The following is a 27,637-nucleotide window of genomic DNA, read 5'->3' on the forward strand; positions in this document are numbered from 1 at the left end:
GGAGAGGGGCGGGGCGGATCCGCTTCGCACGCGCCCCTCCCCGCGCCTCACTGACAGGTGGAGCTGTGCCCCGTCTGTCGTCACGTGACGGGGGGTGGGGAGGAGATACCGCCTCGCGAGAGCGCTGTGACGAAGCTACCGCGGCCCCGCAGGCGTGAGGGAGGGGAGGGGGTGCGGCTGCCGGCTGCCAGCGGAGGGCTTGGCGGGGCCATCCAGTAGGGGAGCGGGAAGGAGCTTTACGGAGCGTTTGATGTAAGTAAACGTCTAGATTTCTTTGAGGCTCGTTGAGGAAAGGGGCTACGTGTGCTGGGCTTGCTTTCTGGCCCTTATAAGACCAAGGCAACTCGCTGACATCCCTTGCTGAGATGTTGCCTCCAGTTCCTCCACCAGTCACAGCACTGCTGCTTGCCGGTTCTGTCCCCTTGTTATTAATTGCCACTGTGAAATTAGGTACTCGTGAGGGTGAGCCGTGATGTTGCTGTCTTCATAGGTGTAACAGCAAGCGTTTATACGTCAGTGGTGTTTCTGAAATGATTCCTTAAGCATTTTGTCTCCAGTACACAGGGCAGGTGTGCATTTCCAGCATTGCAGGAGATGTGCTGAAGGCAAAGCCTTGAGCAGTACGAAGGACTCCAGTGTCTCTGTGCTCCTCTTAAAACATTACTACATAAGCTCTCTGGTGCAAATGCAGCTAGAACAAAAAAGGCACCCACGTTGAGATAGGTTTCATATCTTTATATAAAGTAGCTAGTGATTAGAGTATTAATACACTGTATTTAAAAAACTATTATTTAAGTTTGGACTTCACGTTAAAAAAACAAGGGAATGAGCCGTAGTCTGCTGATAGTGATAATACCAATGAAGTTATCATCAAATATCTGACATCAGTATTCTATACAGCTTCTCAGTCACACTGTTTCAGCAGTACTTCCATAGCGGGCCAAGGACTCTACAGATTGGTAACACGTCAGAAATTGGATATTTCAGCACCAATTGTTTCTGAAGATCTTGACCATAAGGCCTGATGTTCCCACTTTGCCGTACCTTGAGTACAAATCAGCAGAAACAAGAGTAGACTAAACTGTTTCTCAGTACAGGGCAGGTAATTTCTGAATCACAAAGCAATTCAGGAGAGTTCACAGAAGCATGGTGATACCTCATGCGGCCTTCAGTTTAACTTTTAATGCAACTGAAGTAACCCAAGTTATTTCTCATACTCCCAACAACACCACTCAACTCTACAGCCTACCTGTGTTGGCTTGAATTGAGTTTCCAGTTCCTTTTTTCATACTTGAAATACTATTTGGGCTATATAAGAGGTGCTGTGAAGGCCTTTGTATCATTTCAGCTCTTCAAGATACGAACAGAGCTCTGATTCTTTAAAAACAGAAAGAAAAGCTTGAAAATACATGCTGAAACTAACACTGCCCGCCCTTGCAGAGAGGCTTGCAGACAGGTCTTGCAAGCTACGTCTATTGAGAGGTTGTGTCAGACAAGCATGGTGCTAGCCTCCTGCTCTGAGAGGTGCCCTGGAAGTTGACCTAGGAAGAGTAAGTCCTTAGATCCTTACTAAAGATGTAAACTGCAGTATTGTGCCGTACCTATTCAGTATTAGTTAATGCATTAGGTTTTTAGCTTGGTTGGAATTCTGCAGTCATCTGAGAGTCTGCAGAACCACTTTATTACCTTCTGTGTGAGAGTTGTGGATGAACAGAACTCTTGTCCTGAGCAGTACTCCTTGGGGACCACTTTCCTGTGCGCTTTCACCGTCATTACACTTCCAAGCAGTTTCTTTGTGTATTCCAGCATACTGTAGCAAATGCTGCTTTGTCATGGTGCAAGGCTTCCCACTTGGAGCCTGAACATCGTTAGTGCATACAGTCATGGAACAGTTTGCTGGAGAGAGCTCCGTGTTCCAAGCAGGTATTTGTTGTGCTTGTCATTCTCCACAGTTGGAATCTGAAATGCAGAGTTAATACTCCGCTGTTTGAATGTAATGTTAGAAACAGCAAACATGAATTACAGACCTCTCCTTATAAAGCAATACGTATTGCAGTCTAGAGAAGTGATTCTGCCCTTTTGCTCTTGTGAGACCCCATTTGGAGGACTGCATTCAGTTCTAGAGGCCTCAACACAAGAAGGACATGGAGCTGTTGGAGCGGGTCCGAAGGAGGGCCACAAAGATGATCAGAGGACTGGAGCACCTCCCTTATAAGGCGACAGACTGAGCTGAGGCTCTTCTGCCTGGAGAAGAGGCCTTCCAGTACCTGAAGGAATCCTACAGGAAAGGTGGGGAAGGACTTTATAGAAGGGCATGTAGAAACAGGACAAGGGGAAATGGCCTTAAACTGGAAGAGGGTAGATTTAGACTAGATATTAGAAAGTTCTTTAGTGTGAGGGTGGTGAGACGCTGGAACATGTTGCTCAGGGGAGTTGGAACTAGATGATCTTAAAGGTCCCTTCTAACCCAAACCATTCTATGATATCATCTGATGTCCTCTTGAGATGAAAGGCACTTCTTAAAATCAGTGCACAGAAATTGATATGGAAGAAAGATTTAGAATTAATGCTGGGATTCAAGTTGTCATCTCACTTGATGTCAGGTTGTTCCTGTATCTCAGACATCCCAGGTCAATAGCATGTAGGTAGGAACTCAATCTCAGGAAAGTAATTTCATTTAGCATGGGATAAGTAAAGGGTGGCCTCCTTCAGAGCTTCATTTTATTCTGTCATTGCTTTTCATTGCTGGCAAGAGCTTATCTTGCTGTCAACTAAAGCAGGTCCTTTTTAGAGATGGTAGTGATCCAACCATTTTTTTATTGGTTTTTATTTGTTTACTTAATTAGCAAGAGTGTGGTGGTCTGATGAATGTTTACCACAAAAACGCTTTGTAAATCTGTTGATGGGAAGTTCTGACCAGAGGCTTGTTTCTACAGCACTGTCTAGTGTCAGGAATGATGCTGCTGCTGGTGAAGGGTGGTGCTTCTTGCTGCATATCCTGAGACCTGAGCCTTTTTTATTTTTTTTTTTTCTTGTGTCGTGATCTGAGACAAGACAAAGTATCAGTTGTATCCAATAGAGGCTGGCAAATTCAGCAGGATGCTCACAAGAGCATTACTTCTTCAAAAAAGGCTTGGTCTTCAAAATGTCAAACATTCTGGGCTACCAATATGGAAAATACAGGGGGAAGGGCAAATGGAATGATACATATTAAGAAGTTTTAATGCGTACACTTCTTTAAAATAGCACAACTCAGGATTTGTAGGGGACCTGTTAGGTCAGGGCTTGAACTGGTGATTGAGCACCTGGTGAAGGGATTGTGGCTGACCCAGGGAACACAAGCAATTGATTGCACATTGTGCTCCCCATGTGACCAGAAGGGGTGGAACCACTCTGGGCTCATATAAGGGCCAGCAGTGAAGGTAGAGCATCTCAGGGATTTAGGCTGCTTCCTAACAGTGAGTGCTGTAGTGCTGGAGAGCCCTTCATCAGTTGGCTGAGTTCTGTTCTTTCTGTATGTGACTATTGGCCTAACTGGGAATACTTTGCCTGGTATTGCCAAGTACCTCTCAGAAGTAGTTTCATTTCTTCATGAGCAGAGCAGTACTCAAATGGGTTACCTGATGGGAGTAGATCATACTGGTTTGTTCTAGCCATATTTAATTTTCTCATAACTCAATGTGACATTCCTCATGTCTTTTTTTTTTAACTTCATTTTTGAACTTAATAGAGCCTTTTCTTGATCTGTCTTTGTACTCTGTGCATTTTCATACAAAAATGAATTTTTTTAATAGTAGTTACTTCAGTATATTGTCTGTTGTTGGAAGATTGAACCTCCTTGCAGTCTTTTCATGACAGACAAGCTGGACTGGTGGAGGAAACATACTCCCTGTATGTGGCCTTGAGGTTCTTTGTGGACAAAACAGTTACCATTGAGTCACTTTCTCAACACCAGAGTATTTGCTGAACAAATCTTGTTTTCTTTTCTCTGTCTGTAGAGCTCTTGCTCTCCAGAAGGTTCTTTGCTGTGCTTCAGTGCTCGTATGAAGTATATCAAAAGCCTGATTTGCTCCATGAAGGTTTTCTGGCTCAGAAGGTTGTTCCATGGGCTACTTCCTCTCTTGACTATTCAACCTCATCATCAGATACATTCTCTCGTAACTTCAGATGCATACTTGTTTCTAAGCACTGCGATTAACAGAGCGTACTGATTATTATTTATGTAGTTAGTATGACTTCTGAGATGGGTAGCAATGTTTCAGTCCTTCCTAGATACAGTTGAAATCTCACATTCTTCCTTATCCCAAGATGTTGTTAGTCATCTGCAGCAATATGTGATTTCAGTCCTTGGAAAAAACAATGGTGTTGAAAGCTTTTTAGGGGTATCAGCTCAACTTGATCTTTCATTTCTGCTTTTCAAAGTTATTTGCAGCTACTATCAGGGGGCTGGAGCACCTCCCCTACGAAGACAGGCTGAGGGAGCTGGTCTTATTCAGCCTGGAGAAGAGAAGGCTGCAGGGTGACCTCATTGCAGCCTTTCAGCACCTGAAGGGAGCCTATAAACAGGAAGGGAGTAAACTCTTTGAAAGGGTAGATAACAGCAGGACAAGGGGGAACGGTTTTAAGTTGAAAGAGGGAAGATTTAGGTTGGATGTTAGGGGGGAGTTCTTTACAAGGAGAGTGGTGAGGTGCTGGAACGGGCTGCCCAGAGAGGTTGTGGATGCCCCGTCCCTGGAGGTGTTCAAGGCCAGGTTGGATGGGGCCCTGGGCAACCTGGTCTAGTAAATGGGGAGGTTGGTGGCCCTGCCTGGCAGGGGGGCTGGAGATTCATGATCCTTGAGATCCCTTCCAACCCAGGCCATTCTGTGATTCTGTGATACTAGCTATAAGCTATTAGGAATAGTGAGGGTAGCAACCACTTCCTTACAATGTTGCATGGGTTGTACACATGATGTCTACCAACATTGCTTTAAAAAAGAAGTCATTCAGATTTGTAGTCAAGATGACACTTGTAACAGCTCGGAGGACCCCTAGCTATAAGGCATCTCCTGCAGCTGCTTGAGAAAAGTGATAAGACAGAAGCAATGTCAGGTATGTGTAACAAGGTATACATGCTGGAAAAAAAAAAGCGAAATAAAAAAAGGAATCCAAGTTGAAGAAGCACAAGGTACCATTTTGTGTGTTACAAGATGTAAATCCAGCTCTTGTATTATTGACGCCTTCCCAGGTTTTAGTCGAGCCGCCTGAAATATGTGACTACTGGGCATATAAGGGAAAGCAGCATAAAGTAATACAACCTGACAATAGGTTAATCAGGGGAGAAAATAATCCCTTTGTGTAGCTTTCTGTATTCATTAGTTGTTTTTTTTTTCTGCCTCTTTTTTTCTTAGCTGCTTTTTACTTCATTTACTCCAACACAGAGTCAGAACAAACTGTCAGACTTAAATTACTAAATTACATTTGTGAAATTTGGAATAAAGAGAGTGAGCTGTACTTCATTTTGCTATTTTAGCAGTAGTTCCATCATTGTCCAGAAGTTCATAATAAAATGATCTGCAATTTGCATGTTCCCTGTTCTGCCTTCCCTCAAGGTCTGACGAGAGTGGTGCTCAATAATTTGAGTTATATTTTGACAGTGGGTGATGGTCAAGAATAAAACCCTTTTCCTTCCAGAAGGCTCCCTCCCCACCCAGAAAAAAGCATTTTCTATTTGTAAGAAAAAATAAATACATGTAGAAGTAATTACTGAAACTAGAACATTTCTCAAAAGCAATTTCAATTTCTTCAGCATACTGTCAAAGATAGGTTGTAGGGGTTTTTTAAAATCTTAGAAATATCTTACTTAGTTTTTGAGTGGTAGATAGTCTTTAATAGGCTGTCATGCAGTAAGCATTTGCTGGAAGTGAGTTAACACAGGAAATGTTATTATCATACAGGTATTGCTTCTGTATTAGAAAGTGTTTAAAGACTAATAATTATTAAATGCTTTAGTTATAGACTTTATTTAGCAATGTCCTGCCTTACTGCTTGAATCATATAGTCATTTTTGTGTACTGCCCACTCCTTCCCTTAGTCAGCTTGCTTTTAACATCTGCTTTGCCTTAAAGGCTCAGTGCTTGAATTCATCTGGAATTCAAGTAGTAATCTGTAGTCCCAAGAAACGTGTAGTTAAGCGGTAGTTTCCATCGCTGTGCAGTATGTCAGCAGAAATCATAACATTTCCCTTGAGCACTGGAGATTGTTCCACATTTTAAAAGGATAAACATGACAACAGCTCCATCTAAACGTGGAAAACCATCAATTTTTATACACAACCATAACTATACTTTGAGCTGTTTCATTCAGTTTGGAGACAGTTTTGCTGGGTAGCCTATAGATTCTCTAAGAAGGGCTGATTCTCTGAGCACTGGTTTGAAGAGACCTGCCTGCTGAAGTTGTACCAGCAGAAGCAGCAGCTGTTAAACCATCCACCTCTGTGCCATGTTTTTCATGCTATCTAATGTTATAGTAATTGTCAATATCTGCAATTAGCTGGAGAAATAAATAATATGGAAAAAGTACATTTGTCTGGACGGTGTTTCTTTACAGTGCTTTTGTTAGTTGATTTCCCCCGCCCTGCTACAGGAAATTTTGGCTGTGTCTACTGATGTATATTCCAAATGTGTGTGTGCTTCCACTCATGTTAATAGCTTCAGAAGGTAAGTAGGGTAAGTGTCCGCTCGTCCACTAAGAGCCAAATGTGGCTGACTGTGACATACTGCCTTCTAAAGAAGTCACCTGTCTGACAGAAGGTAATCATGAGGACCTATCTCTGCTCTTCAAAAAACAGTGCTTAGTGGGATCTTTCTGCCTTTGTGACCACATGGGAATTTAATACAACTTCTGAGTAGTTGATAATAAATACTGTGTTTGTTAACAGTCTTGTCTTTGGTTCACATTCACTATCGCAGCTCTTCTGTAACTTTGTAGAACTTGGCAAATGCTGTGAAGGTGGTATTTAAATAAGTGGAACACAGGAAGTTCCATGTGAACTTGAGGGTGACAGAGCACTTGGACAGGCTGCCTGGAGAGGTTGTGGACTCTCCTTCTCTGCATATAGTCTAAGACCACCTGAACACGTTCCTGTGTAACCTACTGTGGGGAGCCTGCTTTTAGCAGGGGGTTAGACTTGATTATTTCTCGAGGTCCCTTCCACCCCATGTGATCTGTTGACTTAATATAAGATGCTGGGCTAATACTGTTGCCTGATGATTTTCTGACTTTTAAGAGAAAAACAAATAAAGAGCGTTTTTAAAATATCCCTGGAGTAAATTTAAAGTAAAACGTATAAACATTGAAAGGAGCCATTCACATACTCAGCAAATGATGAACAGCTATTTTGTTTACTCTTGTAAATCCTGGAACAGACTGCAGTATTATTTGAGATGCATTATTAGCTGAATACTTCAATTTTTCTTCCAAAGTGGAGGATGTTACATTCTTTCATGAGATTTAATATAGTTCTCTAACTAGATTAGCCTTTATTGGTAAATCTTTTCAAGAAAAGTACCTGAAAGAAACTTTTCTTAAAAAGCTTCAACTATTGTATTGTGCTGCTTTTTGCTATTATTGTCAGGAGTGCCTAAAACAGTAAAATCTTCTGCAACCAATCTAAAAAGCTATTCGATTGGCTGTAGAATCTGAGTCATTTTTTACTGCATCTGCCTGTGCAACCGCTTTTAAAATCTGTTGATTTGCACAAGTAATAGTAGATAATAACTGTAATCATACACGAACAAAACTTATAAAGGTGCAAATAGCAGGAGGCACTCTGTGACATTAAGCGTGCCTTGCTGGGGATTAAGACAGTGACTCAAGGAGCTTCATCATAACCCCGTTGGATGTGGTGACTGCTCTCTGTCCTTGTCTAAACATGTTTCAGGATTCCCTTAGAGCAGCTAGGAAAGCAGAGGTATCTCAAATAAAATGATGCTTAAATTTGGCAAATGTTTCTATTGAGTATGCAACATCTGTTGCTTTAGTTAAAACTAGTAAGACTGTCTCCCTGTGTTTCAGAATTTCATCAAAACAAGGTGAAGCCCAATCAGTTTGATACATGGCACCCAATGAATAAGATACAGGGTTATCACCAAAGCATACAAATGCATTTGCAATATGTGATTGGGGGATGAATGCAATAATAAAGAGGCAAATCCTGTTATAAAATTCCAAACTGAGATATGGATATTTTTTTGTAAAATTGCTGATGGATTCCATTCAGGAGCTCTCTGGCATTTTGCATTCTCGTTTATTTCACATACCAACAAAAGTTGGATCAGGCTTCTGACAGAATTAAGGCGGCATGAGAAAAACAAGTTGTTTCTTTTGTAAGCTTGGTGTTCCTAAAATCCAAAGCTAACCCTGCCTTTAAACATACATTTTCTCTTGCTTCCCCCACCTGTCAGCAGCATTACACTTGAGAAGCCGTGAAACAGGAAATTGCTAGTTTAGTTTGGAGAATTTCCCATCTTAACCTTCTCAAGGTGTAATTTAGTTTGTTCGAATGTTTATGCTCGTGTATGTATAGATATACTCGGCACTAATGAAGTCAGATAGTGAGCAGTGTTCTTGTCTGAAAATGAACCCTGTGGTTGTTTGTTCCTGTGAGTGGTGTGTTTCTTCACATGGATATATACTGGAAAGCTGAAAGAAGGAAGTTGTCATCAGTCTCAATAGAAGAATAAACTCTGGAGAAAGGGGCAGCAAAGGGCTGATTTGCTAAGAATGAGCAATATTTTCCCAAACCTTTATATGGTTAAATGAGTACTTTCTTCTATTCGTGATGGGTTAACAAAAGATTACTTTAAGTTGTAGATATAAAACTTCAAACAAGACAATCAGCATTTGGCCAGGGCTTCCTTAGTGTCCATGAGAAGAAAGTCCATCTTTAATATTCTTCCCACAATTAAAAGAAATAAAATTGCAGCTTCCATTGAATTCACATACTTACATGTAAGCACTCAGGCTTACTGCTTTACTAAACCAGAGTCTCAATAGCTGTCTACATGCTATGAAAGTATTGGTGCAATTGGCACTATTATCAAAGTTTTAAATGTACACAGATACATCTCTTTCTCTCATGGGTAGCCTATATAAAATGACAGGGAGATAAACTGAAGAAATCTTGTATTTGTTCCCTGTACAAAAAAGGAGAATAATTATTTTATTATAAAACTTAAACACTTCTTTTCCAAATGCGTCACTGATTCTTTTTCTAATAGATGATTATTTGTGCTTTTATTACACATCCCTTTAATGCTGATGCAACCTTCAGTGAACAATCCAATGTTAAGAACTAATAAAGAGTAACTTACTGGACTTTTTCTGATGAATAATCCCAGCTCACGAAGGTCATAAGTCTGCAAGTTAGAGAATACCAGACGAAGAGAATTTCTACTAAATATTTGGTTAGATCCATTTTTAATGAGTCAGTTCAGATAAGGTTGCGAAGTTTCAATGGTTAGCAGAACTCCTTTAGTAGGAAATTGGGCTAGAAACAGTTTTCCTCGTGGATTCAGTGCTGTTCTAGGATTCTGTTAGCTCAGCCCATATTGTGGAAGACCTCCTAGGTTGCATTTCCTTTTGCTTATGATACTATGCTGGAAACTGAGGCAAAGTCACTGAATTAACTTCAGCGTAAAATAAATGAAAATCAAATCTTCCAAATATAAGTGAATGCCACTTTCAGATAGCTTTTGTGATAATTACTCACCTATGCTATCACATATTGTAGGAACTATGTAGGGCTGTCATCTTAAAACAAAGTCAAATGCTGCAATAGACAACAGTGACTGTATTGTTGGGTAGCCTACTGAATTTGGTTAAAACTTTTGGTGTTAGTAAACCCTGTGTCATCTCTGGCTGCTGCTGCAAAGAATCCTGAGATCCTTCTGTAAGGAGGTCCAGCACGTTCATAACAGCGCCTCGGGAGTTGGTTGACTGATGCACAATACATTAAGATGAGTCAATATTATGAGATCAACCAAAGATTGCTATTAAAGGAATAAAAACAAATAAAAATTGTTTTTTAAAAAAGGGAATCTCTAAAAGCTTGAGCCGCTGAATTGATCTACTGCTAAATCTTTATTGCCTCTAAATAATTGTTAGTTTGGTTGCCAGTTAGTCAGACTGCATTTCTAAGCCAGGAGAGTTGGACAGATTTCTATTGCTCTTTATCATAAGCTGTCTTTTGGTACTGTTCCTGTACTGATGTAGCAGCTGTTGCCATGAATCAAAACCCACACACAAGCAGGAGCAGCTCTTTGTTCAAGGTAACACTTTTGAATGCAGTGTTACCTGTGCACTCATCTCTTTCCTAATGAAGAATGGTCAAAAAGAACCATGATTCTGCATGGTTGGCAAGGCTTGAAAGGAAACAGCATCTTCCAAATGATACAATTAGTTGATTGTGTAGGAAAATAACCCACACTGTTCTTCAATTCTAAAGAAATCTCCTTCTAGTTCTCCTTTTTTTTTTCCATTTGATTACTCTTCATGTACTTTTTTTTCCTCCCTCATGTAGTGTTTTACAAATCATGTCATTATTTGCAGAAAGTTTTAGGAAATGTCTCTTAACATACATTAATTCTTCAGTTCAGAAACACCGAGATTATTTAATTGTACTAAACTCCACTTTAAGTCCAGCTTTGAAATGTTCCCATTATGCCTATTTGAAAATGTGTGAATCATAGTGAAAGTGCCAATTCTGGAAAGTGTTTAATGTTAAATATACAATAAATGTCATAAGGGCTAAAAAAACTAAACTCTTACCTATTGTCTACTTGCTTTGAGGGCTTAACAAACGAGCTATGATTTCTGCTATATATTAACATTCAGAAAGTTTTTCACCACGACCATGTGATTGTTTGCATTAGAAGCTTAATTGTTGTGTGCAAAATTAGAATCATGCCTATGGGTATTTCAAATGGAAGAATAATACCAGCTAACGACTTCAGTGTAACTAGTAAAATTACATCAGGGAGAGTATTTAGGAATTTGCAGATTGGCCAAATTTATACTGATGAGAAATACATGTGATTTAGTCAGTAAAATTTAATGAAACCATGCATATATTGAGGAAATAAAAGCATACAGGCATATTTGTTGCAATGTGTGGAAATTGGTTAACCTCTTACATGAGGGAAAAAATAAGTTCTGCTTTATGAGAAATTCTGATTATTTTTTCCAAAACACTATTCCTTCTTTTGATGTAAAGTTATAGCCTCTCACAGATAGGTTTCTTTAGTAAGTAGCATTTATTGAACTTGCTGTTTCTTCACGAACTTATTTCTTTACCAGGAGTACAGAGGCATATTTATTTGCAGAAGGAGCTGAGTAATTTGGGAATAAGGAAAGAAATTGGAGCAGTTTCTATTCGAAGTTTTCCAAGTATTTTCTAGAAAAAAAAAATCTCTTGCTTTTTGGCAGTTTTCAACATTGTTTCATCATCTCCAACTCAAAGATACTCACACCTACAGTAAAGAATAACCAACTCCTTATGGTGGGTAACGTAAGGAGACTCTGGGACCTGGCAAAACTCCTCTGTGTTCATCATCTGGCTTGCCAGGTGAGCTACGGTATGTATCACAGGCTTTGTTTCTGTTGTCCCAAAAAGTACAACTGCTTCTCACATCTGTCTGCAGTGTGGGGTGTGACCTCATTCTCCAATTTCAAAATTCTTCCTAATCTAGATTATAGGACGCTGTAAATAACTTCCCTGTAAATAACTTCCTACCATGAGTGGTATTAGATTTAGTATTTTGGATCTTGATATTAATCACAAAGAACAAAGAGATTCAAGGTGAAAATTAGATCAGTATTTTGGACTCCTTAAAGAAGGTACGGAATGTGAAATATTAGAGTACATTCAGAGTTCACAGAAAATTCTTGAGACTTTCAAAGTGTTAATAGGAAAGAGGTGCAGATTCAAATACATCCATACTTAAATGAACCAGACAACTTTTGGGCAATCAGTGGATGTATGAGTGCTAAAATAGAATGAGATAAATCTTCTCTTTAAAGTTGGACAGCTAATTCAGAGACTGAATCAAATTCAGAGGGTGAGCTTGCGCTCTGCTAACATAGAAACAGTATACAGGATGAACAAAAGGTAAGCCTAATGATGTTATCCATAGAACATCTGAAAGGAAGTAGAACAGAACAACATGTTTTAAGCAAACAGCTCACAAAGTAACTCTTTGATACATCAAAGCTAATTAGGACAGAGTCCAACAATTACAAAAGATATTTAGTTGTAAAGAGATACCCAGCAGTGTTTTGTCTTATCTTTTAAGCAGATCATTAGAGGCTTCCTGTTACATTTCTTCTCCACTTCTTTTCAGGAAAATCTATTACTCTCTCCTCAGGAGGAGATTGAAGCCTACCAGAACAATTCATTTGGCCTACTCCCAGCCACCTTGGTTTTTTTGAGATGCAGTCAGGGAATAATAATAGACTCAATGAATAGTTCTTGCAGTAGTAGTCTGCTCTGATGGTTAGCTTTCTTCATTTTCCTCATCTTGCTACACAACAGATGTTCAAAAGTTTGAGCCAATCAAACCTGTTGCACTTCTGCAAATTGCTTTGCAGATGTTCACAGAACTTAATCTGTTATGTCACAGAGCTGAGCCACAGGCTTTGCTATAGCAGCAAGTTCGGGTAGCACTGCTGTGGCATGTCCTCAGTTTCTGAGGAAAAGATAGAAACTGCCTCTAGTGGTTAATGTAGGGAGAGAAAGGCCTGGCACAACACAAGGGGTTTCTAAAAGCCTTAGTGTCAATGTCATCTTTTCCTTTCTTATATTTTTTCCATGATAGCAGCCTGATAGCATAGGGCATTATTACTACACAAAATAACAGCAACTCTTTCTGTAAGTAAAGCCTGGATAGAATAGTTCTCCAACTGCTTGCTAGAAAAGTGTTTCCTTACGTAAGGTCAGGAAGAATACAGATGTTGTAAAGTATTGGATAATCAATAGCTATACAAAGAAATTAGGCTTAGTAAGATTATCACATTGGAAAAGAAAATCATAAACAAATGAAAGTGCTCACCAGTGTTGTAGGCATATGATAAACTCCACAAAGAGTGATCTTGAGAGAGGAATCCTTCCTCAGTGGCAGTCAGCCCTTAAATGGGGTCTAGGAGAGGTGCAGTCAGGCTCCACCCCTTCCTGTCACACAGCTGAATCGCCTTCACCTGTGTTCCTGTGCTGACTCAGTGCTCACCTCAGGTGATCAATCAGAGGTTCAGGCTGTGATTCAACAGTTCCCATACACCTTACATATAAGAGTGGGAGGAATAGAGATAGCTAGCCTGACTGATGCTTTAAGGTATGATTGTTTATTTTTACAGAGGCTGGTACTTAAAAGAAAATCTTTTTGGCCAAACCTATTCTTATGCACGCAGTTAGCACTTGTTTTTTTTTCCACATGTATCAGCCCTCTTCCACAGTTCTCTAATGGAAGTCACTGTATAGCTCAGTTCTCCACTCAGCCTTGGGATTTCTAACTCAAATTTGTCATACTCCTAGGGGGAAACGTGTGTGCTGTACAAGTATGTTTTTCAGGGCTTCATCTTCATCACGGTTTGTCACACTTGTTGTAAAGCATATCCTGCCATTTTTCTAAGCAGAGGGAATCATTGTATAACCTTTCCAGAACAGATGCTTCATTGCTACTTAGCATCTACAGTCCACTGTTTGTACGTGTTAGCCATAGAAAGCCTTACTTTTCAGTTAAAAGGGTTTGGGTCTAGAAAAATGCAGATGATGTCTATGGATCCTTCCTGGTTTTTGTTGCTTTTGGTAGTGGGGAAGGTTGGCTTTATTTCAATTTAATCTTCAATGATGGAGCAACTGAATATAATACAAAAAAATATGTTAGTTTTCTGAAATCAAGGAAACTTCCAACATCCAAGCTCAAAATCCTGACAGTCAGTTCTAACATTTGCAAGTATACACTTGCAAAGAAGAAAAATATTTTGACATGTAGGCTGTCAGATAATCTGTCAGTAACGGTTGCGTCATTCATGGAGAGAAATGATAACTTCCAGAGTAATTTACTGGGAAAATAATAGGCTTAGTGCTGTGAAATGTCCTTCTGGATGCTAGAGAAGTTGCTTAGCATTTTTGCAGGGGAAGTTGTTTGGCTTTAGAACATGGGTCTTTCTCTTCTGAGAAAAACCCAGAAAAATAAATACTTGACAGAAATCATCAAAGGAAAAGACATACCTGCAGACAACAGTGTGCTCAAATACGTTTAGGAAGCATAAGGAACCTCACACTGAAGGACATAATGCAAACAGGAAAGGAAAGTAGCACTCAGAAGCACGCTCCATGCAGTAGAGGCTCCTGGGTTACACACCAAATATTTTTTCTTCTGTTTACTTTCCTTGGAGTAATTTTTAAAAGCACAGTTCTGCTGTGCCTGGAAAAACTGCAGTGTCTTCGGGCAGAGGTGTTTCCCTGGCACAGTGCAATGACTGGTATGTAGTGTTCTCCTTGCTGTTGGGTTTACGTCTCCCAATTTTGCTTCACTGACATTTCATTTTTCTTTGCGATAAAAAGGAACATGTTTCTGTAAAGATACGTATGAGCATTACGTGTAATGATGCTAGTAATAATTTCTGAAGTGCTCAGAGGACTAAGGCCCAAGTTTTGTCAACTTGCATATTACTGTTAGGTGGTATCAGTCGGAGGCTACACGGTATGCCTGCTTTTAATCTGTGTTCCATACTGATTTATGAATAAGAAATAAGTAATAATTCTGGCTTCTTGAAAATAAAATTCATTTGTGTGTGCATCTTATTATATCATGAAAAATTAGTAAATTTGTTACTCTTAAGTATTGCTTCTGCTGGGAGTGATGATGATAAAAGCCTGGGTTTTGCAAGAATAAGCAAGCCCAGGCCACACAGGAGGGCTGAAAACTTTAAAGATTATTCCAGCACCTAGAGAAAGGTGTTTGTAATACAGGCAGCCTCAGTTTCAAGTTCTTACTTCTACCTCTGTCTCATTAGTCAACCAAGTCTCACTGGAACTTAGCTTTCCCTTGATGGTTAATGCCGGCAGTAATGCTCCATTAATCTGCCTCTGCCAGAATCTTTTTTCATTGCTTTTCCTGATACATGAGATATTTTCCCTTTTTGGATAAGTTGAGTTCTTAGATTCAAATGATGACATTTGCTCTGAGCTTCACGTGTCCCAAGTCACTTGTTAGAAACTACCAGGTAGAATGTGTCAGATGTCATCTTGGAGTGTTACACCTCACACACCTACATCAAGCTTTTAGTCTGTTGTCATCTTAGTGGGCAAACAACCTACCTGTTATTCCATTATTTATTATATTATTATTCCATTATTGTGGAACTTCCTTGTTTTATTGCTTTCACTTATTGTCAAGGAAGCTAAAAAATGAAAACCTGTTATTATACTCATTCTCCTTATATTATTGTTCTTTATTTCTTCCTTTTCTGAGGCAAAACAGAAATGAGGGAAAGAGAAGACTGGTGGTAAAAGGAGGAAAAGATAGGAGACAAGCAAAGCCAAGGTGAACACTTTAAGTTTTGACATTTTTTCATACAAGCTTTAATATTCTATTTAAAGGGTTTACAGTTATTCCCTATGAAATAACAATAGCTTTACCTTTTTTAAAAAAAAATAAGTCTACCAGTTCTAATGGCAATCAGCATGGCAACACCAAGGTCAATTGAGGACAAGGTAGGCAAACTTTATCCACCGTGTCTCTAACCCATATTTAATATATTTTAAAATACTTCATCTGAGTTGACAAGATGTGCATACGGTATCTGAGTTACCAGACTGAGGAGTTGTAGCCTTTCGCCTTCCTCTCTCTGCCTCCTCACTGTGGTGCTTCACTCACAATGTTACAGCATCAGACTTACGTTATCAGTCCTCTTTAGTCACTAAACTATCCAATATGTTAAAATATTCAGTACAAATTAAAATCATAAGTAATTTGAGCACATTTCAGCTACAAAATTACTTTTTTTTTCACAAAATCGTAACAATTTTTTTAAATAAGTAGTTAAGCCTTTTGAAATATATTATGGCTGTAGTCATGATTTATTTGCAGACAGTTATTTTTGTATGTACTAAAGAAACATTGACAAGTTTCAATCTCGCATTTCGTACACTAGATTTTTGTGTATACAAAGCACATGTCAGCAGTTTGTATCTAAACAACGTGACAGTTGGCTTCTCCGTGTGGCAACTTGTGAAGAAAAATATTTGGGGACTGCACATTTGTGACACGATTAAATGTAATGAAATGTTCAGGAACCAGTTATTTAGAAGTATCTTGTATCCGTACGATGAAAATAAAGCAGTGAAACATGCTTGCATTGCTATATCGCAGTTCAGCTGGTTGTAATGTCAGAACGCATTCGAAACATTCCAAATTCAGGTGGTGCTGTTGTTTTTTCCAAATAGGTATACTAAGACGTTACATTTTAATCAGTGATCTACCTTTGCATCAAAGCAATATCTGCATTTATCTTTAAACTGTTTAGGGTTTTTTTTTTTCCCCATCCTAATTGTGGTGAGATGAGAGACATACGGTAGTGACACATCCTCTGTTAACTTCAGTGGGATCAGGAGTCATCTGCCGAGGAGAACAAAATCGTTCCCTGATGAAGCTGAGCCAAAACAAGAAGTTACATTCTTTCTTCTGTCTGTCGCCGTATTTCTGATTGCATCTTTCACGCTAGCCTAACATCCATGGCCATGCAGAAAGCAAGGCAAGCTTGCTGATCCGACTGAAGAGTTTCAAAGGAGAGTTAAAAACAGGATTCATCTTGTGCTAATTGCTAGAGGAAACAGTCATTGTTCAGTTAGTATAGACTCCAAGTAGTGAGTCAACACACAACCACAGGATATTTAAATTGAGTATGATAGGAACTGAGGATGCCAAATGCAGTATTGCTTAAGTATTTTATTTTGTGAAAACCAAACAAACAGACTGAGTTTTGTGGAGAAGATATAAAGGCGTATCATTCAATTTTTTTATATATAAATGCTATAGATGCAACTGGAAGATAGTAAAATTCACGTTTAAAGCAGAAAAAGGCTGAGCAGGGCACAGAAAGAAAACTAGGATGATCTAGAAGTAGTTTACATCAAGTTGAATGGCTATTTAAATAAGCATGGCAGCACGCAGTCTTTCAAATAGAGCTGAGGATCATCAACAGGCCTAAAATACATCGTAAAACACAGTGCATGAAAATAATTTAAAACCCTTCAAGCATTTTTATTATTACTTTGTCAAAGATGTAGATTCTTCTTTTATCCATTTTTGTTTGTTGTGAAGCCTGCTGATATATTAAGTATTTATAGCATATAAAATAATTTCTTGGGTTTGTTTTTTTTTTTTCTTTTTTACTACTACATCTCATAAATTGTCTCAGATTTCTGTTCATGTCTGTCTTTTAATTTCTTTTGCCTCATCCATTCTTCTGAAATCAAGAAATACCAAATAAGACAGTTAATGAACTATGCAAAAGGTAAGTAGCTTCCTGGTGTGGTCACTAGGGGGAAAAAAAGGTTGGCTTTATCTCCCAGATATTCCCATGAGTCAAAACAGTCATGCAAATATCTGAGCTTTGTATCCAGAATTTTCTTTCCTCGTTTTCAAATTCTCTGTTACTTTCAGCCAAGCATAAGCTAATCATGCTTCCAAAAGCATATATCTTATTTAATTAAAAAAGTTCTTTCTGCTATCTCAATTAAGTGATAAAAACCAGACGTTGTAGGGTGAGGGCCAAACTCCAGATTCTGATGTCCCTGAAACTATCTTTAAATAAAGAATTTTGATAACTTCTTTCTTGTTTTCTTCCTTTTGTATCAACAAAAGGAAGTGCTTTCTTGTCATAATAATGTCCAGAGCCCCTTAATTATATTTTTGTTTTGTAGTTTATATTTTTTTACTGCTTTTTTATTTCATTCTGACTGTCTTCCTAGTGTGTTTCTGTGGAATTTTGTTTTAGTTTAGGCTTATTTGTTTCATTGATGAATGGTTTTGCATACAATTTTGCATTCCAAGCTATGCATCCTTTCATGGCTAATTTTATAATTATTTCAAAAGAAGAAAAAATGCTTTCAGAAATGCTGAATGAAACGTAGGAGCAGCATCAAGCAAGTGCATACAGCACAAACCAATGCAGTTTTGAATAGCAGAGATACTGCTTAACATATATTACCTTTTCACAAGATTTTGTGATCACGTTGAAATAGTGATTTCAGTTCCATCTCAGAAAAATATGAAGGTGATATATGAAAGAGCAGAAAATTAATATGGAGATTAAAAATTATGATTTGAACAACAAATGTAAAAAACAAAACCAAAAACACATGGAACTTACTGATTATCCTAAATTAACGGCGTCTTCAGTGTAGTAGAGTTATTAAACTCCCTAAGGTTTGGATCCCAAGGCTTGACTTTGTGTTTACAGTTTCAGAGATAATAACTGTCACCAAAAAAATGGGAATATTTGTCATGTTTATTGTGCTTCTTGGTTATCCCAATCCCCAAATTTGACAGATGCTTTTCTGTTCTTCTGAAACAGGTTTGAATATTCAGAATTGTTATGCAATTTGGATTAGAGTGCAACTTATTAAATAAAACTAAAGAAAGTAGATGAAATTTAAGAACATAAAACTCAGACTAAGTATTAGCAAACATTTAGTTTCTGATACCAATCTGGCAGTATAAGTAATTGGGTTGTACATCTAAAACTAGATAGGAAAGTACAGAAAAAATCGGTGATTCATTTTGTGTTGGTTGGATGTGGTAGGATAACTAATAAAACAGGTTTTCAACATCTGAAATTTTTACTGCATCCAGGAGGTTGAAACTGCATACACATGTATGCAAGGGGCTCCAGAATTTTACTATATAATGGGAAAATCTGCCAACTTTCATCTGACAAGGAAATCCCAAAGGAAATATTCTATTCTGCATGAATAGAATGAGAATGAGGACTATTAAAAAAAAAAAAAAAAAAAAGGAATCTATTTATTTTGAAATAAATAGGAAAGAGTAAATTTTTCAAAATTCTTAAGTTGTCACAGATCATTTTGTTTTATTGTATGAGCCTTGTTTTTCAGTTCTGCCATCTATCTGGCAGCATAGTTTGCTCAGATGGAGAGAGTGACTACAAGACTTTCAGTATCTGGAAATCCAAATCTGCAGGAAAGAATTTTTTGGAGGCTGAGCTTGCTTCTCTGCCTACAGAAAGAATTGGTAACCCATTTAACTAGGCATCGTCTCAGTCAAAACTACATTCTGTTCATTAACTCAGGGTCTTTAGGATGTTAGTATACATTTGTTTGAAGATATATGTTGAGAATTCACTGGAAGGAAAGAAAATGTCAAGGGTCAGGAATTGCATAGTACATTATTTCGATTGTGTGAACAGCTTAGCTGAGGTTACCCTGTTGTAAGAAGGGACCAAGAAGCACACAAAACTCATCATCAGTTCATATTTCTGCTGACCAGAGTTCTGGAAATGAACAGAGTGACTGGAGAAGAATTTCAGCTTTATAGCATGTTTTCTATAAAAAGCTCCCTTTTGATGTCTCTGTTTCATTCTGCTCATTTTCCATATCAAACCTAAAACTTCCTTTTCCCGCAATTCCTCAATTTCACATCAGTTTGCAGCACAGTGAATTAACTCTTCCAAATCAGGAGTTGATAATGTATTGCTTCAGGAGGCACCAAATCACTGTGATTAATTGTCCTAAAAAAAGTCACAGACCTTTTCAGATGACATTTTCATTTTCAGTAAATTGAAGATGGGTTTAGCAAACAGCTGCTTTGTACAGAATAAGGATTAGACATCGTATTCTTACATGGAGCATGCAGTAGTTACTTTATATGAGGAATCATGAAAGAGCCAAGTAACTCTGGATTATTGATCTATTTGTCTGCTGGGAGTTTGTGAACGAAAAATGTTTTGCCCTCTTGTTCTTAATTCAGTTGCCATTAACGTAGAGGTTACTCCAGGATCAGTGTGAAAGGAATTGATATAATGCCTACAGTGCTGAAAAAATGTTTCTTCTCTAAATAAAAATATATGGAAGTTAACAACAAAAAAAATACAGTGTTTGGTAACTTAGAAACCACAGTGTTTTACAGAACCAAGATCAATCAAAAGCTGCTATATAGCGTGGCTTAAGGCCTTGTAGAATTGTACTTCACACATAAACAGCCTAACTGTAGTGTAAGCAGTAATTATTACCCCATCTTCTAATAGATCTATTTACACTTATTTTCTTTGACTGACATCATAAAAGGTAAACTAGCTCAATTTTGTGTGTGGTATAAATATACTTTTTCTGCCTTCATTGTAATCGCTTACAGTGGTTTGATTTGTCACAGTGGATGAGACCTTCCCTCATTCACACTTCTAAAATGCTCCTGACTTGATATAATAGTAATGTAACTACAAAACTTTGTGCAAGCCATGATACAGTGAATAGCATTTGCTATTCACATGAATCATAGTTTGCCCTTCTTTATACCCAAGTAACAGGGAGTGCTTTGTATTAATTTCTACAGTATGTTTTCTTATATTTAGGAAAACAACTGTGTCTTTTATAACAATGAACAAGGAACTGCAAAAGTCTCCCAGCTCAGTGCAGGTGTTTACAGCTTTTTGCCTTTCTCTTGACGTATTTTGTGCCAGCATGCGTAACGGACTGGCTGCCTTTCAGCATACACTTTTCCTGGGAGCCTGGCAGGAGCCTCTGAATGCTCTTGCCTCCCCAGATTACATCGTGTTCCCTCTTGCATTCCCTTTCTTGCTCTTCTGTCACACTTTGCTGCCTATTTGAATTTTTTTTTCACCCGCAGAGCAGAAGCAATTTGGCTTTTTAATTTTACTACTCTTTTAAAGAACTTGTCATGCTTCTCTCTATGCTCGGGTGGTTCTCAACGTCAGCTTGAAGCTGGGCCAGAAGGTGCTTTGGCCCCGCTGCAGCTGCCAGCTGCAGGCCTCCCATTTTATTTCCCAGCCTGCTCTTCAGGGCCTGCTCAGAGACCATGGCACCGCACCAGCCCTGGCAGTCCTTGGGCAGGAGCTGTCTGCAGGGCATATGGAAAATATCCTCCCATAAGGATCACCAATATGAGTTTTCAAAGCCTTCCTCCATTGCTATGTATGTTTGGAACCAGTAATGGGAGGGGAGGCATGGCTGCACGCCAATGGCAGCAGGCCCAAGTGGCTTTCCCTGGGAGCCTGGGCTACCAGTGTGAGCAGTGCTGAACCTGAAGTGAGGAGGTTGCAAGGAACTGAAAGGAGGGCAGCTAGCTTGACAATCATACTAGCCCCTCAAAAAGCGGGTCTGGGACCTGTGGGTAAAGGAGAGGAAGGCTATGAGAAATCTGAACAGGTTCAATAATTTGCTTGAGAAAGGGACCATACACAAGGAACAACTTCTTCTCAGCAAGAGCGGTGAGGCAGTGGCACAGGCTGCCCAGGAAGGTGGTGAAGTCACCGTCCCTGGAGGTGTTCAAGAACTGTGTGGATGTGGCACTGAGGGACATGGACTGTGGGCACGGTGGGGGTGGGCTGATGGTTGGACTAGATGGTCTTAGAGGTCTTTTCCAACCTTAATGATTCAGTGATTCTATGACCTCAGAGTAATATGCCTGTGCGTGTTTGAGGTACCATACTCTGAGTGCTCTGGAGATGGCCAAAGGAGAAACAGGGGACCTACTGGCTGCCTGAGGCCTCTGGCAGTAGCTTCTGACATCAGATATTCACATACACAGCAGGCCTTTGCTGACACGGCTGACAGACAGTCTACAATCTGTTCAAACTGTGACTAAATCTAGCAACGGCTTTGAGCAGACCTCTGCTTAGAAACCACTTTTGTGTCCTACCTATGCCCATGTAATCCCCTGTGTGAAATGGTGACCCTTCGGTTCTCCCTGAAGTTCAGTGGCATGCTTTCATTCCTTATTTCAATATTGTTTTTACTTGAGAACTTTCATCATAGTCCAGCACTAGATACAGGCCTCAGCACTGCTCAAATATCTCAGTATGAGTTAAGAATTGAAAGAGATTTTTAAAATGCTATTCAGCTTCTTTTGAAGTCAGCATGAATTAATATGCAGAACTGAAAAAGCATGATACTATAGGTTAAGACAGTGTTTGTGCAAGGCTGCCCTTCAGCAAACACAGTTATTCTGAGCAGAATGCATTGGTGGTATGTGTCTACAGTGCCAAAAGACTATTTTTTATGGGCTGTGTTGGAAAGAAATAAAAATTCATACCTCATTTTTTTATTTTGTGAAAGATGCCATTTATTTTGTAAACAGAAAGCAGCTGTTTGCAGTACTAGACATTAAGCTAGGAACTCCTAAAAGATTTATGTTAACTAAGAGCATTTAATAAGTTCACAATGTGAGCACTAATGAATGAGTTGATTTTAATATGTATCATATTTTACCATAGAAGCATCATTATGTTTTGTCTACCCACGGTTTAATTTTATCCTTATTTGACATTCTTGGTAGGCAAGGCCAAAAGCAAACTGGGATATCCAGTACTACAGATCCAGATAAAAAGAAAAAAATAAGAGAACCCTGAGATAAATCTGAGTCATCTGAAGCGCAGCTGAGAAAACAGAGAAGTGTCTGAACTCAAAACAGCACTCCCTAGTTGGTAAGGATGAAGCCCAACATCACCAATCCCACTGCAAAAAGTGTGAAAGAGGGACCACAATGGCTAAGAAAGAGAAGAGAGACCTGGGAGCAAAAAACAGGGAGGGCCACTTGGTTTTGCTAATATTCTGCTTGCCAGTCATGAAGCATGACTGTGTGCTGCTTCATAGAACCACAGAATATCCCAGGTTGGAAGGGACCACAAGGATCATTCAACTCCTTCATGCACTGTGTTAGCTGCCTTTGTGCAGCGAGGCAGCAGCCTTGCTGATAGACAGACAAAGCCGGATTCTCCAACTACAGGACCCTAACTTCACAGTCACTGAGTAATTAAAAAACAGGCAAATGTGCACACTCGTTAAAATACAGCACTGTGCTTATAAATGTAATTGAGCTGTGATTAATTCCTCACATTTCATTATAAACTAATACAAATCCATTACAAGGCAATGAATGGGTCCCGCTAATAACAAGTTCGTATCTTCTCTGTTCTGCACAATCTGCAGCTACATGCAACTTTGCAAAGGCTGAGCCAACTCTAGCATGATGATTTGGTGGCACTTCCTGCCTCCTTTCCACACATGAACGGGACATTGCAAGCTGTCAGTATGTTTAGTATCAGAATATTAGCAGATCTTGAAAGTCTTGTTTGTATACTTCTGGATATATTAAAGCATTTCTGCTGTTCCTGAGCTAAAGAGAAACTTGTTTTTCTCTCCCTTGAAACAAACCCTGTAGGGCCAGATGGATATTATCTTATTGCCAGTGACATGAAAGCAAAATCTCAGATATGGATTACCTCAGAGTTATCCTTCCTGACAAATGGGTTGTGAAGCCATTATTTCATCTTTCGACAGTTTCCAGTCATGCCTTAGCCAAACGAGCACCAACAGAGCCTCTGTAACACTGACCATAGGCGTGTATTTTCTTTCCCCTTTTATTATCCTGTGCATTTCAGGGTTTTTCGTTATGCTGGGTGAAAGGTATATGCATAGACTAAGCACATTTAGAGGGCTTTATGTGTTCCTTGTTTGGTTAACTCAGTGACATACAGAATCACCCACCAACTATTTCACCAGAGCCACAACCCATCTGCATGCAGCCCTGGCTAAGAAGTTCTTCAGAAATGCCCATGCTCTGCCAAATACGCTGACTCTTTGATGGTGACTTCCACCATTTGCTTCTCCCCCCACATTATTGCATCCAGTTTTACTCCTCAGACATTTGGGGAAGCAGAGAAAGGCACAAAAGGGAAAAAAATATTGAAGTGTATTTTTAGTTCCCTTTATTGCATTTCAGTACAATTGCTTCTGGTTTCAAAGGAAGTATAACTGAAACTCAATGCGGTTTTAGAATAAGGAAAATGTTAGATAAAAAATAACATTTTAAATCAGGGAAATGATCTCTGAATTAGAATACTTTCTTCTTGTGGCTTTGCAGAATCACCTTCCTTTTGCCTTTAGGGTAGTCAGAACAATTTTCATGCCAAGCCAATATTTGAATTCTTGTTCTTTCCAAAGAAAACTAGTGGGTGGGTTTCTGTCTGGGAGCTAAACCAGAGAATTTCCCTAGGGTTCAGCTGCAATTCAGCTTTGAGGAGGCCAGCATCCTGTCCATCATGCTGGTTTCCATCAATAATTGCACATAGTGTCACGTAGCAGACGCAGGAGAGCTTTATACTAAAACTGTTATGAGGACTGCTCTGAAAGTAATGCCTCCTATTCTGTATGTTTGTCCATAATGTCAGAGGCAGATGTTGGTGCTGTGGCTGTAGAGGTTGAATCTTCCCATTAATATGCTGTTCCATTTTGGTACCATGTGACTGATGGCAGCAGAGGGGCACTCTGACACAATGGTGACTGACATGGAAGTGCATATGAAGCAAAGGTGTATCACTGAATTCCTCCTTGTAGAAAAAATGGCAGCCACTGACATCGATATTTACTGAACATTTCAGGAGACAAAGCAGTGGATGTGAGCACAGTGAGATGCAGGGTGGTACATTTCAGCCATGGTGACAGCAACAATGGGACACCAGTGCAGATTGTTACAAGCACGGCATGCAGCTTTTGTTCATCACTGGCAAAAATGCATGGCTAATGGTGGTGACTGTGCTGACAAACAGTGTTTTGTGTCTGAGTTTTGTTCTGTCAGATACTGCTATTATGCTCTTTGCTGTAGTTTCCATGGAAATTAACAGGAGGCATTACTTTTGGAGCTACCCACATACAGTGCCTCCTTTTCCATTGATCATGCTAGAAATGTTGTCTACAGCAAACACCATTCATTTTTTTACAGGAGTAATCCTGTGCTTTAAACTAACAACATTCAGCCATGAGCCATGTCTTTAATTGGCTGCTATTGCTAGTTCAACACAAAAAGAGAACATTGAGAGTATTCAGAAGAAAATATCCTATAACAAGTTTAACTTTGCTTTTTGTTTGTTTGTCTGTTTTTGCTATGGCACAGCTAACACGGGGATGATTAACAAAGATGGACAACAGCATTATAGTCACTTTGGGCAGCTGAAGCTGACCACGTAAGTGCAGCATACCAAGTCAGGCGAGGAAGGGGCATAAAATTTGCCCTCTGAAAAAAAAAGAGAAGAAACACCCCTCACTTGCAGAAAGAAAATTCTGACTGGGAAATACCAGGGAGCTTGTATGAAAAGCAGTAAGACAAACAGATCTGATCTCTTTGTGGCCCATGTCAAAATTCCTCTGGATGGCAGCAAGACTGGGATCCAACTGGAATCACGCAGATGCAGCTGCCAGGAAACACGAGTAACCTGTGTGCATGACTACCTTTGTGTTTACACTTCGTGCATCTTCCAGCAATGCACCTCTTTTTGGGACAGGGCAGTTTTTAAGTCTGATCCTCTCAGTGTGCTGCTGGTTGTGCACCCACACAAACGGGGGAACCAGCTGGACACAGGTCTCGCCAACTCTTTCTGAGATGTGTTGCAGATGGAGCACAGAGACTCTCAGACTCTAAGGTGATATATGAATCCTGAGGCAAAAGAAGACCTGAACCCAAACAATCAACTGAGGCTTTTACCATCTGACCAACTTCCTCTACAGTCTTACTGGATGATAATGAAAAATAAGTGGTTCATTTCACCAATAATCTAATAATACAGAATTTGTATTATATGCATATGCGTACACATGCAAAAGATAGAAATTTGTTTGTATTTTTTTAGGTAATATTTATGACCTAATGACTTTTTATGTAATATATGCACTGCTTCTGTAGATACAAATTATAGATAGACATATGCTTTTAAAATGTGCTAGTATGACACTTGTATGACATGTCTCTCAATGAAGAATTAATATTTCTTACTTTTTTTCTCCTTTCATTTCTCATTGCAATGCACAAGAAAGCAGTTTCAGCTTATTTTGGCGGAGGTGCACTTAGAAATGTGTAGCGTTTATTTGCAGTACTGCTCTCACAAAATGTTGCCATGCTGTGGCACTTCTTTGAAGTTCTTCTCTGAAAGGTTCTTTGCAAAGGCTGTGTAGGAGGCTTTGCAACCGGGAGGTTTGGAATTGTTTTTCTGAAAATTATTCTGAAAAGTCTGTCCTTTTCAAGGTCTTGGCCAGGTGCACAGCTATTTTCCTCTTTCCATTTCCTTTAACTCTGCAGCACAGAATAATAGGCCCTATCTGAAATTTTATATATGTAATGCATTGCAGACTCTGCCACATACTTCCCTTTTCAGCAGGCTTATTGAACACCAAGGCACTTGCAGTGATTCTTCTGTCAGCCTAACATTCAGTCTCTCAGAGATCAGCCAAACGTAGGGACCAGTTCTACCACCACCACGCTCATGGTGCTTTCTTTACATTACATTCCCAAACGTCAATGGATCTCTCATAAATTGCTATGATCTGTGTCAAGATAGAGTTCTCAGCATGTGTCTCATGCTCACCTGCATCACCAAACAGCCTCACAAGGAAGGTGTCTCCATGAATACTGACCAGCCAGCAACAGCACTGCAGCCAGTCCCCTGAGAGAAAGCTCCCTCCAGTTTTGACCACTGCCACAGAAAGGAGAACGAGAGCCCCCAACGCACTCCAATGCTATTCTTCATGGGATCTCAGCTCATCACGACACAGAAGAAGAAACACTAGAAACTGACTTGTAACCAGTGCTCTTCACTCAGTGTTGTCAAGCACATGTGTCACTGGGCTGGTAGATTAAACCTGTGTCCATAATGAAGAGGAGGAGCCAAGTGGTCCACCAGTAAAGATCCCAGTCTGCTTCAGTTGGTTCCTTTCCTGATGGATGCCACAAATATCCTGCACAGAACACAGCACAGACCACGTTAATGCAGCACACCAGGGTGGCAGTGGCACTCTTCTAAGGCTGTTCCTCCAGGAAGCTCACCAACATCCTTGCAGGATCAGTCTGAAGCTACGCTTTGACACTTTGCCTTTTGCATAGAGAGGCGGCCCTAAGGTTTTTGCATACATTGATACGTACATGAAAAAGCAGATACTTGCCCTAGTCCCAGGCACTTGCAGTAAAGATCCATAGAGAACTTGAATAATCATAATTTCTTAGTGCATTAAAGAGTTCAGACTACAGAAAGAAGACATTTCCGAGAAACAGATTTTATAGACTGAGCTGAACAGATTTTTGGCATTATTTGTAAGCCAGTCATTGTTAAGCCTTTGTACTTAGAAGAGCAATTATGACTCCTTTGGAAACATCCTTAGTTGAACTCTTAAAATAATAAAAACACTCCTCCGTAAGACCACATTAACATATGGTTTTCGTAATGACAGCACAAACAAATCACCCACTCATCAAACACATTTAGGAAGAAGACAGGAACAAACAGAGCAAAAATTTTCTAAAGATTACTTAGAGGTCCTGATCAGTCAGGGAAAAAAAGAAAAGAAAAAAGT

At 39.4% G+C, this 27,637-nt stretch overlaps 3 long non-coding RNA genes across 3 annotated transcripts in view; 2 read left to right on the forward strand and 1 right to left on the reverse strand.

Moving 5' to 3' along the window:
• The window catches only part of LOC121110721, a 37,080-nt gene that overhangs the window by 946 nt on the left and 8,497 nt on the right, over positions 1-27,637 (forward strand). The gene's annotated exons all lie outside the window — the stretch shown is intronic.
• On the forward strand, positions 108-27,483 carry LOC124417893. The gene is made up of 2 exons (XR_006934388.1): positions 108-252; positions 25,191-27,483. It is a non-coding gene; the product is annotated as an uncharacterized LOC124417893 (long non-coding RNA).
• Positions 4,836-13,150, reverse strand: LOC107055549. The gene is made up of 3 exons (XR_001470577.3): positions 13,089-13,150; positions 9,354-9,398; positions 4,836-8,682 (listed from the first exon to the last, which is right to left on the reverse strand). It is a non-coding gene; the product is annotated as an uncharacterized LOC107055549 (long non-coding RNA).

This window comes from Gallus gallus, chromosome 1 (genome assembly GCF_016699485.2).
Source record: "Gallus gallus isolate bGalGal1 chromosome 1, bGalGal1.mat.broiler.GRCg7b, whole genome shotgun sequence".
Taxonomy (NCBI): Eukaryota; Metazoa; Chordata; class Aves; order Galliformes; family Phasianidae; genus Gallus; species Gallus gallus.